This window comes from Mustela erminea, chromosome 13, assembly GCF_009829155.1.
Source record: "Mustela erminea isolate mMusErm1 chromosome 13, mMusErm1.Pri, whole genome shotgun sequence".
Classification (NCBI taxonomy): domain Eukaryota; kingdom Metazoa; phylum Chordata; class Mammalia; order Carnivora; family Mustelidae; genus Mustela; species Mustela erminea.
The window spans coordinates 57,356,112-57,360,442 of record NC_045626.1 but is presented as its reverse complement, the minus strand read 5'-3'; positions in this window follow the sequence as shown (position 1 = coordinate 57,360,442).

The following is a 4,331-nucleotide window of genomic DNA, read 5'->3' as shown; positions in this document are numbered from 1 at the left end:
CGCCGCCGCCGCCGCTGCCGCCGCCGCCGGGAGAGGAGGAAGGGAAGCAGCTACTCCGCAGCAGCGGCAGCAGCATCCCGGACGAGGAGGGGCAGGAAGCGCAGGCGCGGAGCGGGCGGGGCGGGGCGGGGCCGCGGGACCTGCGCGGGGCAGGCGGCCCGGCGCTCGCGCGTCCCCTATCGGCCGGAGGACCGCTCGCCTAGCGCGGCTCGTTCACCCCGGCCGGCTTCACTTTTCGTCCTCCTAGTCCTTGTTCTCCCGCACTCTGCTGCTCCGTTTCCCATGCCCTTTCTTCCCTGTCTTTTCTTTCTGTCGGCTCTTGTAACTTCTCTTTCTTCTTCATCCTTCCCCCTTCTCCTTTTTCACTCCTCCTTTCCCGTCTTTCACTAAACACAGTCCCCAAGCACGACTGCAGTTCATTAGCCATCTCTCCCCCAAACCTGCTACGTTCTCAAGATAACATCCCCCAAATCACTGTTGCAAACTCAAAAGAGTTGCTGGGACGCTCGCATGTCCCCGAGCCAGGCCTTCTCGGTTACACCCTGCCAACTGCGGGCTCCCGTGCAGACCCAGTCAAGCTAAGGCCCCACCCTCTCCCCGTGGGAAGCAGGTTTCTTCCTCTTGCCGGGTCCTGTCTGCCTTTCATAGGAAGAAATGTCATGTCTTTTCCATAGGAAACACACGAAATCCGTTATTTTTAGCCCTGGTTGCTGCCTTATTCAGAGTTCAGCAGTTTTTATTCCGTTTCACTTTTAATATAAATAAACGGCATGCTCCTTTGGGGGAGCGAGTGAGTTAAACATCGAACAGTGCTAAGAAAGGCCAAGACTGACACTCCACAAGTTTAGGAATTACAGACTCGGGCAGGGTGTTCTGGCACTTCTAGTTGAAAGGACTTAAGGATACAGAAAATCGCTGCTGTGATTCCTTGCCAGGGATTTGTTTAGCAAATTCCTCAGTGTGAATTTGAGCACCTCGGAACACAGGGTTCTAAATATGATAGGAGCTGGCACATTTGCTGAGAATGATCACGTAACCCACCGAATTTCAGCTTTATTTAGAACTGGGTTTGGTAATGTGTAGTACATGTGGATATTACTCTACAGACCGGATTTGTAAAACTCTTGCATTGCCCATAAATTAATGGGAAGTTCTCATTTGTAGGAGAGTCCTTAGCTTTCCAAGAGCAGTCATAATAGTTTTTTCCTTTGTTCGCTAGTTCTTACGATATTTAAAATATGATTGGATCTCTGTAATTTTAAACACAGCTCCATCATTTACAATCAAGGAACCACTCTCAGCTGTGGATTTCTCTCCTCTGCTGTAGGAAGGAGAGCAGTGACCCCACTTACTGATTAGCAATGTCAGGAAGCAAGTACTTGCCTCTTGGTGAATGCATGACCTCATCAGTCTTGACATCCCTACCAAGCTTTGATGGGAGTCCATCCTGTTCTCTGGTGTGTACCTGACAGACATGTTGGTCACTGATTATGATGCACACCTGCTATTTTTGTAGTGATCTGTGCGCTGAAGAGTGAGCTGTGAAGTTTGTGCTCTATGCAATTACTCATAGTTAATATACTGTGGTAACGGAAATTTGAGCCATTGGGAAAATGGTGTTATTTAACTAAACAGCGGTAACTGAAATTTCTGCTTATCCGAGCCTGCAAAGAGAGTACTGTCTGTACCCAAAAGCATTCATTATCATGAGGGTGGGAATCAGATTGCATCGTTCGTCTTTGTTAAAAAAAACTCTTGAGCTTTGTCCAGACTCTCACACTGCTCTGTGAAGTCACGTGCTTCAGGTAAAGCTTGCCCAAGCATCAGGACCAGTGGGGGGAATGTTGTTTTGTCTCAGTTAGTTACTCAGATTCTATTCTCCTTGCCAGTAAGTGGCTCAGAAAAGGGCATATGATCAAAATCTGGTCAATGAGAAATGCAGGAAAATCTTTGGGAGGACAGAGCTTCTGGTAAAAGGTTTTGTAGCTCTTCAAAAGAGACCCAAGGTGGAGGGCAGAACAAAACCAAACCAAAACAAAAAACAAAACCAAAAAAGGCCCCAGGAAGAGATAGTACCTCTTTTGCCTTTGACCTTTTGTGTGAAAGGTGTAATGCTTATAGGAGTTTCTGCCATCTTGCTGTCTTGAGGACAGCTAGCTCACAGGTTGTAGATGGTAGAGTGGACAGATGAAAAAAACCTGGGACTTAGATGTGGTTGTGAAGGCCCTGAATTTACTAATCATGGCGATAGCCCCAGCCTGCCCCCACACCGCCTAGGGACATCTTACCATGTGAGAGAATAAATTCCCCTGTTATTTAAGTCTTCTGAAGTAGGTTTTCATATATGGAACTGAAGGAATCCTAACAAATATTGGGAGTGCATGCTTACAAATACGACATTAGAGAGGTAAGCTTGAAAACCCTAATCTTTTTTAAAGAATGTACTTTATCAGTAACAAATTACTTGTGATGTGGACAACTGATCACAACTGATCACAAAATCTGTGGTCCTGCCATTCAGAACTGGGCTGTGTACTAGCTAGGAAGGGAAGGCAACAGATGGGAGGAGCTAGAGAAGAATACCAAATTCAATATATTTCCCCAAGTTAGAAGTCAAAGTAACATTCTATTGGACCTGGAAACTGCTATAAAAAAGCATCATCTAAAAACTCAGAGTAGATCCAGGTTTTGCGGGGCTTGACATTTTGGGGGTCACTTTTAAAGAAATTTCAAAATTACCAATGCAAAACCTTTGAGAAATTGAGAGCAGGGTCTGAGATGTTACATAACTTGCAAGCTAACAAATTAGCTCAACACAGTTCCATGGCTGAGAAGACAGAAGACACCTGGGTCAGAGACATGGACACATGGAGAGGCAAGCAAGTCTCAGTCTCCTTATTGCCAAGACACACTCCCCACCCCCAACCCTGAAGTTTTACTATGTAACTGACATATAACATTGTCTTAGTCCAAAGTGTCAAATGTAATTATTGGATATTTGTATATGTTGCAAAATGATCAACACAACAAGGTCAGTTAACACCCATCAACTCACATAGTTACAATTTTTTGTGTCTGACGAGACTTTTTTTTTAAATAAAAATTTTTAAAATAAATTGTTTATTTATTTGACAGACAGAGATCACAAGTAGGCAGAGAGGCAGGCAGAGAGAGAGGAAGAGGAAGCAGGATCCCCGCTGAGCATAGAGCCCAAGGCGGGGCTTGATCATAGGGCCCTGGGATCGTGACCAGAGCCGAAAGCAGAGGCTTTAACCCACTGAGCCACCCAGGTGCCCCCCTCTTCTTTTTTTAACTCTTCTAGCAACTTTCAAATATACGCCACATGACTGTTAACTATAGTTTCCATGCTGTACATAACCACCAAGACTTTTATATCTTCTAACTGGAAGTTTCTACTCTTTGACCCTGTTCACCCATTTCACCTATGCGTACCTCCCCACCTCTGGCAACCACCAATCTATTTTTTGTATTTTTGACTTCACTTTTTTTAGGTTCCACATAAATATGAGATCACAGAATATTTGTCTTTCTATGACTTATTTCACGTAGTATGACATCATCAAGCTCCATCCTTGTTGTTGCAAATGGCAGGATTTTCTTCTTTTCAAAGGCTGAATTATCTTCCATTGTGTGTATGTAACAAATTTCTTATCCATCCATCCATCCATTGATGTACACCTTGCTTGTTTCCATGTCTTGGCTGTTGTAAACGATGCCTCAGTGAACATAGGGCATATACATCTTTTTGGGCTAGTGCTTTTCTTTTTTGGGGTAAAGTCCCAGAGTGAAATTGCTAGACCAGATTGTAGTGCCATTTTCAGTGTTTTGAGGAACCTCCATACTGTTTTCCACAGTGGCCACACCCATTTACATTCCCACCAAGAGAAGGACACCTATTACTTGTTAACCTTAGCACTTTAATACTCCCAACACAGTGGACAACATGAGCATCATATTCACCCCAGTTCCTTTGTCCTCAAGTGCCACAGCTATTGTGGGACTGGGTCCAAGTGGATGGTGCACAGAGTGGGGCTTGCACAGTAGCTGATGAGCCTCAGGCTTGGGAACCCCAGTCTTTAAAGGGGCTGCAAACCAACATCCCCAACGTTGGCCAGGAGGGAGTCATTGTCTCTATTATACTGGTCAGCAGTTAAATCTTCCCTCTGTCTTGAAGGGAGCCAGGATTTCATTCTTCCAAGGTCATTTGCTATACAAACATCCTGAAAAGATTGTCGGGAACAAAAGTTGTCAGTGCCCTTGCTTATAAGATATGTAGAAGCATAAGAGACCCATGGACAGTTATCTCCCAA